The sequence below is a fragment of the Stenella coeruleoalba genome (assembly GCF_951394435.1).
Source record: "Stenella coeruleoalba genome assembly, chromosome: 3".
Classification (NCBI taxonomy): Eukaryota; Metazoa; Chordata; class Mammalia; order Artiodactyla; family Delphinidae; genus Stenella; species Stenella coeruleoalba.
In genome coordinates, this window is record NC_137148.1 from 91,919,629 (window position 1) to 91,933,440 (window position 13,812).

Sequence of the window (13,812 nt, forward strand, 5' to 3'; positions counted from 1 at the left end):
AAGGTCAGATCCCCTGAGGAGCTCCACAAGGCAGAGGAATGTTAATGACCAACAGTCATTGAGCATCACTGCATGCCCAGTGCTGTACTAGGCACATGCAGATAATATCTCCCTCATTTCTTTTAGAAGGGTGCTGTGACTCTCAGTGTAACGGGTGAGAAGACAGAGGCAAGGACTTGCCCAGGGCCCCAGAGCTGGAATATGATCCCAGGTCAATTAGAGTCTGCGACGTGGAGAGGAGGAACAAAAAAGAATGTGATAAATTTGTGTCAATATGGAAGGATATCCAAGAGATAGTATAAGCAAGAAAAAAAAAAAAAAAAGCCAGGGGTGGGGGCCAGCAGCATGTAATATGCTCCCATTACATAAAAATACAATCAAAAAGAGAAATCAGAAATCCGGAGTGGGAGAGAGATTTATTTTTACTCTGTATTCTTTAATAGCATTTGTGTTTTTACCATTTTGTACTTTAACAAAGCCCTTCAGATACTTGTCATGAATGCCTTAAGTTCACAAGATGATTTCAAATGTCCGTTCAAGTTTCCAGATGAGGACACTGGAAATTATACTGCATCATAATTTATGGAAAAAGTAATAGAACGATACGAGACAGATCATACAAATTCAAATGTTAGGATTTCTACTGTGCTGTTACAGATACAGCTCAAGTCTTCAAGGCAAAGGGCATAAGACATTTTCATATCTGTACATTTTTTTTTTATTTTTTCATATCTGTACATTTAAACGTAGGCCTTAAAGTATAGGAGATTGCACTGTAGATCCTCGAGTCAGAGCATGCTTTGTTTCAAAGGAGGAAGACTCATGTAGGACCCACAGTCCTTGGATTAGATGAAATAGAGGACAATCACTTTGTGTTGTAGGCAAGGAAACTGAAGCCCAGAGAGGTGAAATGATTTGCAAGTGTAGCAAGTTCTGGAACCTGGAGGGTATCTGGATGAGAATCATTAGGCACTGTGAGGAGTGTCTGGAAAAAGACAGTGATATAATAACTCTCACACCTATTGGGCACTTGATGGGTATTGTGAAGTTTTTGCATGTTTGTCCTCTCTAGGTCAGCTGAAGACAGGAGGGGAAGAAATTAGTAAAAATTGTCATACAAGGGAATTGGAGCAAGACATTCTGACCAAGAGTTGTTATGTGGGTAGTTTTGGAGAGGATTTCTAGAAAATTTAGGAGAGTGTTAACTTTGTTTTCGAAAGAGTGTGATTATGACTGTCCTCCTTCAAACCTGATAAGTCAGAATTAGGTGATCAACTGAGGTGTGGTCCAAATCTGTGACGTCACTTTCTCTTCACCCTAAGAACTCCTGCAACTGATTATGTAAGCCTTTGCATTGAGAAGGCATGTGGTACAGTGGCAGGAAACAAACAAACAAACATGTACCTGATCTGAGTAGACTTGAATTCCTGGTCTAACTCGGCTGTGACTTGTAACACATCATTCAACATGCTGAGCTTTCACCTCATTGTCCATAAAGTGAAGCAATTCTTTTGGTAAACCTGTGGGAAGGTGGATGGTATCCTCATCTTACACATGAGGAAACAGTAGCTCAGAAACATTGAATACTTATTCAAAGTTACACAGATAGTAAGAGCAGCAGCAGGGTTTGAACCCAGGTCTTTGGAGTATTAAGGCACATCCTTGGAAAGTGAATGGAAAACAAAATAAGTGAAAGTTGATTTGAAAATAAGTATACATCCTCTGGTTTTCCCACTATTGTGTGATTCCTTCACTTCACTAGATCTGCTTGTTTCAGCAGATATTCTTGAAGATAATGCATTTACAGAGGAGCAGCAAGTCGGTCTGATTTTATATCAAGTCATTTTTTAAAGAAAATATTTAAGTTCTTTGGGACATATTACCCATGAAAGAGGGGAAATAGCAGTAACCGTGTTAATTGCAAGGAGCATTAGTTTAGGTCACAGAGTCGGGTGTATGGTTTGTTCAAGACTGTCTTCCTTTGTTGACACCCTTTTCTATTCTGCCTTGAAGCTGATGTTTATTTTCATTCTGTAAAAAATGTCTTAATATATGGCAAGCTGGTTAGATTTTCTCTAAAAAGTTAATGATTCCACTCTTTCTGGGAGTGTTTAGCATTCCATGCATAGCTATCAAAATTTAAAAAGCACGCAAGGCTAAAGGCATATTGTATATTCCAGTTAAATACCATACCTTTAGTGAGTTATCATAAATGATACTTTTTATCTCCTTTACCTTCTCATTCAACAAGAATTTATTGAGCGCTTCTTTGGCATAAGACCTGTGATGTTGTAATTAATAATAAATAATCATTTGATGAAATTAGAACACTTACACTATACATAAAAATAAACTCAAAATGGATTAAAGACCTAAATGTAAGGCCACACACTATAAAACTCTTAGAGGAAAACGTAGGCAGAACACTCTATGACATAAATCACAGCAAGATCCTTTTTGACCCACCTCCTAGAGAAATGGAAATAAAAACAAAAATAAACAAATGGGACCTAATGAAACTTCAAAGCTTTTGCACAGCAAAGAAACCATAAACAAGATGAAAAGACAACCCTTAGAATGGGAGAAAACATTTGCAAATGAAGCAACTGACAAAGGATTAATCTCCAAAATATATAAGCAGCTCAATATCAAAAAACAAACAACCCAATCCAAAAATGGGCAGAAGACCTAAATAGACATTTCTCCAAAGAAGATATACAGATTGCCAACAAACAAAGGATGCTCAACATCACTAATCATTAGAGAAATGCAAATCAAAACTACAATGAGGTATCACCTCAAACCAGTCAGAATGGCCATCATCAAAAAATCTACAAACAGTAAATGCTGGAGAGGGTGTGGAGAAAAGGGAACCCTCTTGGCACTGTTGGTGGGAATGGAAATTGATACAGCCACTATGGAGAACAGTATGGAGGTTCCTTAAAAAACTAAAAATAGAAAACTACCATATGACCCAGGAATCCCACTACTGGGCATATACCCTGAGAAAACCATAATTCAGAAAGAGTCATGTACCACAATGTTCACTGCAGCACTATTTACAATAGCCAGGACGTGGAAACAACCTAACTGTCCCTCAACAGATGAATGGAAAAAGAAGATGTGGCACACATATACAATGGAATATTACTCAGCCATAAAAAGAAACGAAATTGAGTTATTTGTAGTGAGGTGGATGGACCTAGAGTCTGTCATACAGAGTGAAGTAAGTCAGAAAGAGAAAAGCAAATACCGTATGCTAACCCATATATATGGAATCCAAAAAAAAAAGTGGTTCTGCAGAACCTAGGGGCAGGACAGGAATAAAGACACAGACATAGAGAATGGACTTGAGGACATGGGCAGGGGGAAGGATAAGATGGGACGAAGTGAGAGAGTGGCATGGACATATATACACTACCAAATGTAAAGTAGATAGCTAATGGGAAGCAGCCACATAGCACAGGGAGATCAGCTCGGTGCTTTGTGACCACCTAGAGGGGTGGGATAGGGAGAGTGGGAGGGAGACACAAGAGAGAGGGGACATGGGGATATGTGTATATGTATAGCTGATTCACTTTGTTATAAAGCAGCAACTAACACAACAATGTAAAGCAATTATACTCCAATAAGGACATTAAAAAAATAATAATAATCATTTGGCCTTCATCCCCATTTCTGGCACAGAGCTCCTAAAACACTTGGAATTTCCTAAGTGATAAGAACCCTAAAGGTGAAAGGAGCATCTTTTGTTATTCATAACAAGCCCCTTTTAACCACATCTGAATTTATGGTAATGAGATGACTTCTGGAAAGCCCCAAACAAGGAGGGGGCGCTTGTTGCCAGGGAAACTAATCTTGAATAGAGGGTTGGAAACTTCAGTCCCATTCCTTGATTTCTGGGGAGGGGAGAAGCACTGGAGGTTGAATCAATCACCAATGGCCAATAATTTCATCAGTCATGCCTATGTAATTGATTTCATCAATCATGCCTAGGATTTTTTATTGTAATAAAAACTTAGAAAGGATGGGGTTCTGAGGGGTTGATGAACACGTAGATCTAGATGTGGAAAGAGTGGCGTGCTTACAGCATGGAAGTTCTATGCCCCTTTCCATGTATCTTGCTCTGTGCATCTCTTCGTCTGGCTGTTTCTGAGTTACATCCTTTTATATATAATAAACCAGCAATCTAGTAAGTAACTGATTGTCTGAGTTCTGTTAGCTGATTTAACAAATGAATTGAATCTTAGGAGGGGGTCTTGGGAACCTCTGATCTATAGCCTGTTGGTCAGAAGCACAGGTGGCAACCTGGACTTGTAACAGGTATCTAAAGTGAGGGCAGTCTTGTGGGGCTGAGCCTTTAACCTGTGGGATCTGACACTACCAGGTAGATAGCGTCAGGATAGAGCTGAATTGCAGGATACCCAGTCGGTGTCTGCTGAGAATTGAAGAATTACTTGATGGTGCTGGAAAAAACACCCAGTGCAGACCCTACTCCATGGAGCATAGGAAATGAATAAAACTTGGCCCCTGATCTAGAGGAACTTCATCATATAGAAAGACTACAGCAGTTATTTAGCACTTGCTAAATGCCAAGCACTGTCTAAACGCTTTCTAGAAATTACCTAATGTAATCCTCATATCCACTATGTAAGGAGTTGGTGATATCTCCATTCTACAGATGAGAAAACTGAGACCCAAAGAGGTTTAATAACTTGTCCAAGATCACACAGTGGGTAAATTGGCAGAGCTGAGAAACATATTTGGGTTTGTATGACTTGTATGCTTAACCACTGTCAGACTGAAGAGGTAGAAACTGAAATACGGGCACACGTGTCAGGTGTGGATTGGAGCAAGGAAAGTTGTAAGTGTCCAGGAGGATAGTTTGCTTATGGCTAAATGTGTAATCCATGATGCTGTTGTGAAGGAAGCGGATTTTGAAGGACGGGTGGATTAGGAAAGAAGATTTCGAACTGAGTGTGCAGCTCCTGGTGGGGAGGAGATACAAGAGGGCTTCCAAAGGGTTATGTGGGCCCAGGCAGTTTTGATAGAATCAATTTCCAGATTCTCTTTCCTCAGAGCAGTCTGCCTGTGATAGTAGGCTTGCCCCTTCCCAATGGACGTTTTCCCATTTTCTAAAAGAAAGGCAGACGTTTTTCCCATTCCGAATCTGTTACACTGCTTTGCCTTTAAATGTTAAAGGCAAATGGGTTGGTGTTGGGAAAGTAAAATGATCTTAATTGTCAAGTGACACATCCTTGCATGTCATTTTCTCATTTTGACTTTCACCAAAATTGGTGGAGGACCCAACTGATTTGCCACCTGATAGAAAATTCAAAATAATTTTAGGTAATATATCACTACTTGTAGAGTTATAGGTCTACATGTAACTCTTAGAAGTTCTTTGGGACACTGGTGATATCTTTATAACAGAATACTTAACAGAATAATATAAATCTCTACTTAATGAGAACAGGGTTTCTCAGCATTGAAAATCTATCCAAATAAAAATAAGGCAGAATTGTTGCTAAACTGTTTCATTTTAGCACAGAATATTCTTGAATGGGTAGATCCATGTAATCATTGGGAAAACAAAACTACCCTGTTTATCTCATTAAGAATTACTTTTCAGTAAAAACTTACTTTTTATATTTAATAATTATTTATCAGCATTCATATGGTATGCTATTAATAATTGTAATGATAATTTGGTTCAGAAAAAATTTTTACCATGTAGAGCTTTATGGTCATGGGAAATAAAACTTTTACCTTATTTCTATTTTTTTTGTCACAGAAGTAAGATAGAGTGATGAATAAAAACCTTCAAGTATAAAACATATTACTTTGATATACATTTTTGCAGAGGAAATGGAATTGAATTGCAACTACAAGAGAAACATTCTATGTAATTTCCAAATGCTAAACTCATTTCATCTATTTTTAAAATGAATGACTGGGTATCAAATTTCTATGGTATTTTATTACACTGGTTATATTCAAGAAAGTCATGAAACAGTTACATTTAATTAATTAATTGATTTTTTTCAGTTTTTTTTTTTTTTTTGTGGTACACGAGCCTCTCACTGTTGTGGCCTCTCCCATTGCGGAGCACAGCCTCCGGAAGCGCAGGCTCAGCGGCCATGGTTTATGGGCCCAGCCGCTCCGCGGCATGTGGGATCTTCCCGGACCGGGGCACGAACCCGTGTCCCCTGCATCGGCAGGTGGACTCTCAACCACTGCGCCACCAGGGAAGCCCATTTTTTTTCAGTTTTAATATTTTTATTGAACTATAGTTGACTTACAGTGTGTTAATTTCTGCTATACAGCAAGGTGATGCAGTTATACACATATATATATAAATATATATTATTTTTTATATTCTTTTCCATTATGGTTTTTTATAGGATATTATATGTAGTTCTCTGTGCTGTACAGTAGGACCTTGCTGTTTATCTCTCTTATACATAAAGCTTATACCTGCTAACCAACCTCCCACTCCATCCCTCCCCCAGCTCCTTCCCCCTTGGCAACCACCAGACTGTTCTCTATGAACATAGAGATTGGAAACAGTTACATTTTAAAATGTCAATATTTACTGTATACTGCAAATGGCATCCTTTGGTACTATTTAAACTTTTGATGCAAAATGTTAGATATCATCTTACAAACATACACTGAGGTACATCATTTTTCAAATTCTTTTAGTGAGTACTTGTGTAAAAAGCTTAAAGAACCCCAAGTTAAGGCCTCCTAGATATGAACTCAAATATGGAAGCAGAAAAAACCAAAAATTTTCTCAATTTTGCCTGAGTCAAATAAGCCTTTTTAAAGTGATCTTTATACACAATTATATGTATTTTGTATTTGTATATACTTTATATACTACTGTAATTACATCAAATAAAACCTCTAGAGCAGTGGCCTAGCGCACTCCTCTGGAACAGAACCGACTTTAGGTCAGGTGTGGAACTGTCCACCTGTCCTAGACCAAGTGAGCATAAATGGGGGGCTTGAGAAAAGATGGCTGGAGAAGGTTTGTGGTATGTTGCTCTAAATTGTGTCGCCGATGGGGGTTGGGGGTGGTAGGCTGGGGGGAGTACAAGAGAGTACTGGGATAGGATGTGAACGTTTATTCCGTCTTATTCCCTCAAACTGTGTCCTCCTATCACAGGAAGAAAAAACTTGATATCTAAGAGATTTGCCACACTTCCTGCTTCCAGCCAACCATTCACAGAGAGGTGTTGGCATTGGGCCTAGGAGGGCTGAAAGGAAAGATGGGCTCCCCTCTGCTGTTAGTGCATCTGGCAGCCCTTCAAGCATACGCAGGTGTAGATCACAAGTTCTTCAGTTGGTACAGCCCTTTTGTTCTACTCTGAGGGCCTGAAGTTCTTCAGTTGGTACAGCCCTTTCGTTCTACTCTGAGGGCCTGAGGGAGTAAACAGATGCTGAGAAGGGCTTTTCTTGGTTTTGAACCTGGCCTTCTGACCTGCAAGGAAGTGTGTTTGCGACCATCTCTCAGCGTGTGTGCCTCTGTAGCTCGGGCAGAGGATGAAGTGCTTTCATCTCATGCTCCCAAGCTGACCGTTTTGGTCGTGAGGAAAGCAGAGGGATCCAGGAGAGTGCTGCATCAGGGAAGAAGAAATTGGAAGCAGACCAACCAGGGAAGGGATCTTTCGTGCACAGACATATTTTCCTAGCATCTTTCTCATCTGCACCCACTCTTTATAATCTACCCTACAGCTTTCTAGTAGAATGCCTTGTTCGATCTTGCAGTTGACATGTAGCAAAATCAGTGTCTTAAAAGTCTGTATGTTTACGGTAAAGAAGTAACTGTTTAAATATCACCCTTGGGATATTTGAATACAGAAACAGAGAAGCAGGCTGCCTCTTTGGGATGAATGGGCTGATGTCAGGCATTTGAACTTTAAAAAATTAGCCACTGGACACTGAAACACTTTTATTTTCCAAATCGTGTGTTTTGAAATTTAATGTGTTTTACGTAATTTCATGAGTGTCAGTTCTGCCAAATATAAAACCTTTCATGATGACAGGGAAAAAAATGAATATATGTGAGGTTTCCTTGGTCATTTTACTGTTTGACTGTAATTCATCGTGTTAGAAAAATATGTTTTATTTTTGATAAGTTGCTCTACCATCTGCCATTTTTTTCATAGTAACCCAGTCTAAAGTTGGTGAAACCAAGGCAAAGTGATTTTGTACTATCAGTGTGAAAATGAGAGCTAAAATGTATTTCCAGTTATTAGCTCATTCTTAATTCATGACTGTCACAGTTCTTCTGATAAGTCATTCTGGGTCAGATAATATGAAATCAGATTGTCTTTACTGAAACCTAATAGTCTGTTGTGCTGGGAATACTTAAAATCTGTCCTGATTATTTGTCTCAAGCATCAGATACAGTGTTTTAAAAACATAGATCAGAAAAGAAAATGAAAATAAGTGAGATGAAATTTAACCTAAAAGTTTACAAATGTATCATATTTGAGAGCTTTAAAAATGAAATCATGTATATATTACAATGCAGTTTAACTTATCAGCTATTTGTTCTTCTCCCCATTTAACAGAAGAAGGCATTCTCTCTTTTTTCTTTTAATGTCACACGTTCATCCTCCATGCCTACTCTGTAAATTCAAAGCAATGGCAATTTAAATAACATCAGTCATTTAACTAAGGTTGACAGGTGTAAAACTGAGCTATGAACTTTGTGAAACTCATAATACTATTTAAATGCAAAGTGTTTTTGTAATTGAACATCCCTATGGATTCAGCACCACATCTTGAAATCTTGACATCACCGGTTGACTTTTAAGACTTGCCCCCAGACCAAGTAGCTAAACAGATCCTGGGAAAGTTGATTGTGTTTCAGACAGCCACTCTTCTTGATCCAAAGGCGAGGGTCACTTACGATGAGGGCGCTCAATCGTGAACAGAGCCAAACCACACAATAGCCTGGTCGTGGTCCGGTGCACACAGGCTGGAATCATTTGCGTATAGGGTGTTAAAAAATTAACAGACAAGACCATGGAGCTATGGACACTGGCACTGCACTGCTGCCTAACTGGTAGGGAATTGTGTGCGCCCGTATTAAGCTGTAGTGCCTAACAGTCCAGAGACAAAAATGATCACAGGTCATGAGCTAGATTTGGCTTCTTAATAAACTATAGCAGTCTCCTGATAAACTTATTCTTCCACATGTGACCAGTCTCATGAATAAAGCCCTTTGTCTCTTCCCCTGCCCGGGCCGTGCCGTGCAGCATGCAAGATCTTAGTTCCCCGACCAGGGATGTTCCCTTGCCCCCTGCAGTGAAAGCGCAGAGTCTTAACCACTGGACTGCCAGGGAAGTCCCAAGTCCTTTGTCTTTTTAGTGTGAACAATATGGAAAGTGGACTGGATGCTTCTAATTCTAACTGGTCTTGCTAGTGTTGATATTTTATGTAAAATAAAATACAGATTAACCTAGGACCCTTAGTAACCACATGTCAATAACTGACCTTTGTTGTAGGTAATCTGTGACTTTCATTTAAAGGAGTAGAAAAGAATTGCATGCTATGGTGGAAGGCTGCTTTTAAAGCTCTAAGAAGTAGCCCAGGCTTGTAGGATGTGGTGCATGTCATCTCTCATCCTGAATTTCCCATACGGCCACATCCAGATATATATATATTTTTGTCTTGGTTTTGACACATTTTAAACATAATATCATTATCCTGAATTTTCCCTTCAAGTGGAAAAAATAGTAGAAACAGAAATACATCCTCTATAATAACAGACCTTCACTGAGTATCACCATGTATAAGACACTGTGTTGGCAATCACGGTAGCACAATGATAGGTCCTTCATTTTATTAAGATTTTGAGGGCCTATTCACTTTTACTAATAATTTTAAATTTTAATAATTTCACTATGTGTATTATTAATATTTTATGAAATATGTACATGATAATTTGTGTTTCTAGATATTTTAAATGGAAAACAACTGTTTGGCCTTATCTGAAAGGAAGAGTTACACCAAATGGAGTGATTGTGTAGTGTAGGAAAATTTCCCTTAATGTTTTATATCTTGACGTGGGTAGTAGTTAAATAGCTGTTCACTTTATAATAAATTTGTTAAACTGTTCATATATGTATGTTATATTCTTTTCTGGTGGTCCATTATAATTTACAATGAAAAAGGAGTGGTGAAAAACGATTTCTTCAGCCTCAGAATTTCTCCTGGAGCAACGCCTGAAATTCCATTGTTATCAGTTAATTATTTTAGTTAATATTTGACTCTTCCTTTTTCTCTTTAAAATGGAACTATGGGACTTCCCTGGTGGTGCAGTGGTTAAGAATCCGCCTGCTAATGCGGGAGACGTGGGTTCGATCCCTGGTCCGGGAAGAACCCACATGCTGTGGAGCAACTAAGGCTGTGCACCACAACTACTGAAGCACATGCACTCTAGGGCCCGCGTGCCACAACTACTGAGCCCGTGTGCTGCAATCACTGAAGCCCACGCTCCTTGAGCCTGTGCTCCGCAACAACAGAAGCCACCACAATGAGAAGCCCGCGCACTGCAGCGAAGTGTAGCCCCTGCTCACTGCAACTAGAGAAAGCCTGTGCAACAACGACGACCCAATGGAGCCAAAAAAGAAAGGAACTATTCTGTGACTAATTAATACATGAAGACATGAGCCCTTTAGTGTGGTTGGTTTGTCAGATCACCTCTTCTCTCTAGTCCAAGAATCTGAGCTAACGTAGGAGGGATGGTTCTGGAAGGTGGGATGACGAGGGGAGGAAACATTTGGAAAAGGAAGGCAGTTAGTGCATGTCAGCAAAATGGAGTCAATAAACCTAGATGATGCATAACCATCGCTCTCACCTTTGTGGATTTCAGTAAGCAATATATAACCTAACTTAATTGCTTAGCTTTCTTCTTAAATGGTAGCATTATAAAAAAAAAAATCTCACTCATTTAACATAATTAGGACAATGGTTAAAATACAGTGTTTTAAAAATGTAGTTATTGGGACTTCCCTGGTGGAGCAGTGGTTAAGAATCCATCTGCCAATGCAGGCGACACGGGTTCGATCCCTGGTCTGGGAAGATCCCACGTGCTGCAGAGCAGCTAAGCCCATGTGCCACAACTACTGGGCCTGCGCTCTAGAGCCCACGAGCCACAGCTACTGAGCCCACACACCGCAACTACTGAAGCCTGTGTGCCTAGAGCCCGTGCTCTGCAACAATAGAGAAGCCACCACAATGAGAAGCCCGTGCACCACAAAGAAGGGTGGCCTCCACTCGCCGCAGCTAGAGACAAGCCCGTGCACAGCAACGAAGACCCAACACAGCCGAAAATAAAATAAAATAAAATTTAAAAAGTAGTTATTACTTTTAAGTGCACATTTAGTAATATAAAGCTAATAAGTATTGCCTAATTAGGGCTTTTTAAGAACCCTATGTTCATGAATAGAATAGAGTAATTTATAGTTAAATATGAATATTATATGAATGGATACTTCAGAAGTGCTCCCACTGAGTTAAGGCTTGTAAGTAGCTTTTCTCCTTATAGTCTGTTTTCCTAGTAAGGCTTTTACACCATAGGCTTGTCCAGTTCACATAGCTATAGAGGAGGAAAATACATATAAACAGATTTTTTGGTTAGTACACTGTTTTGAATATAAAAGAGCCATAAATTAAATTGTATTACCCTATCTAGTTATGATGTGTATATGAGAGTTATATGACTAACATATATACCATTTTATGTTAGTAAAATAGTCTTGTCAGTCAAACAGTTTATTTTGAAGAAGCCTGGCTATGGTGTTTGTGAGTGTCTGAGAGAGAGCTTGTGTGTGATTTTTTTCCCTGAAATTCTTTGGGAAAACCATAGATTTAGTGTTTGATGTCAAGAATTATGATTTAGATATTGTGAATAACCCAATGTTGGTTTCTTTAAGAAAAAACGCATGCATACATAGTTTGAAATTTTTCTATTTTAAGATAATGCTCAGTTTTTGATCTACCTGTTTATTAAGTTTTTGGACGCTTCGGAAGGAAACCAGGTGAAGGTGATCAGGCAGCCTCACTTTCCCCAAGGTTGTTAGACTAAGACTGCTCAACAATATTATGGTTACCAGGTGGGAGAGGGAGGGACGGGTAAACTGGGAGATTGGGATTGACATATACACATTACTATATATAAAATAGATAACTAATAAGGACCTACTGTATAGCACAGGGAACTCTACTCAGTACTCTGTAATGAAAGAGTAGATATGTGTATATGTATAACTGATTCACTTTGCTGTACAGCAGAAAGTAACACAATATTGTAAATCAACTACACTCCAACAAAAAATAAACAAGCCACAAAACAAAAAGAAAAGACTGCTCAGCCTGGGAAATAGCCTTGGGTACATGAAGGTCCCTTACAGTATAAATTAGTAATACCTGCTGAAAACAATACCACATTTTAAAAACATGTATTCAGAACAATTAAAAATATGATGTTGGGGTAATTCTGTCTGGGGCACAAATGAATTAATCCCTCCTGCCAACTGTCCCAGGGCCATACCACATGGAATTCCAGTTTTGAGAAGCAGCTCCATCTGAAATCTTCATCTGAAATTTTGGGAATCTGCCTAGGTGATTTTTATTAAGGGTTATGGCAAAATAGACAGTGACTGGCCACTCTGATGTCTGATAGCACATGGGGTTGTTCACGGGAGTTGGTTGTGTTCTATTTATTATACCTGGTGAAATTTCCCGTAGATCTCAATGTTATTGTTTTCTAATGCCTGGATTCTGAATGTTGCTCCCACATGAGCGTACCTTTAATGCCACATATCTTCAGGTTCACCTTTTCATTTCAGGGTTCCAGAATAGGAACAAAATGCAGATGTTGAATCCATGTCAAATTCCTTGTAATAATAGTTTTGGGAGCTCTTATTGGAAACCACTGTTTTCTTTCTGTGTTCAAGGTGTATGCCTTAATGTTTATCATTCCTGATGAGTAGCCAAACCTGCCTCCAAGTGTTCTGGAGGGAATGGCCAACTTTGGGGTGCTCACTTGTTTCTCTTGTTGTCTTTCAATGTTGGTTGCCCTTGAGAGAGAATTCTTCTCTTAGTTGGCTATTAAATATTCTTCTCATTGGACATTCTTTTTTTTTTTTTATAATATTTATTTATTTATTTATTTATTTTGGCTGCGCCAGGTCTTAGTTGCAGCATGTGAACTCTTAGTTGTGGCATGCATGCGGGATCTAGTTCCTCGACCAGGGATCGAACCCGGGCCCCCTGCATTGGGAGCACGGAGTCCTACCCACAGGACCACCAGGGAAGTCCCCTCATTGGACATTCTTTTCACTTCTAAAGAGTCTGTTTCTCCCAGTGGACCCTTAATTTAGACTGATTTTTGAGGATGAGATGCAGGTGGTCATGGAAGGCAGTGTATTGTGGTGGCTTAGAGCTAAGACTCAGGAGCCAGACTGCTGGGTTTTAAAGCTGCTCCCCGCCCCCCCAACTTATGAGCTGTGGGACCTTGGCAAAGTCCTGTTTTTCTTATCTTTAAAAATGGGGATAATATTAGTATCTACCTTAGAGGATTATTTTGAGGATTATATGATTAAAAAGACCCGGAAGTACTTGGGGCAGCACCAACACATGGTTAAGTGCTCAGTAAATATTAGCTCTTATTAGTATTACAGACTCACCTCACGACTCGAAAACCGTTAGGGGTGATTACTCTTTGGATTGAAGGACCTGATCCGTGGACATACAAGATGCCTTTCTGAGGAAGACGCACCTGCCTGCCAC

At 39.3% G+C, this 13,812-nt stretch overlaps 1 protein-coding gene across 4 annotated transcripts in view; it reads left to right on the forward strand.

Moving 5' to 3' along the window:
- Positions 1 to 13,812, forward strand: part of EPB41L4A (erythrocyte membrane protein band 4.1 like 4A) — a 255,483-nt gene that overhangs the window by 195,465 nt on the left and 46,206 nt on the right. The window lies entirely within an intron of this gene.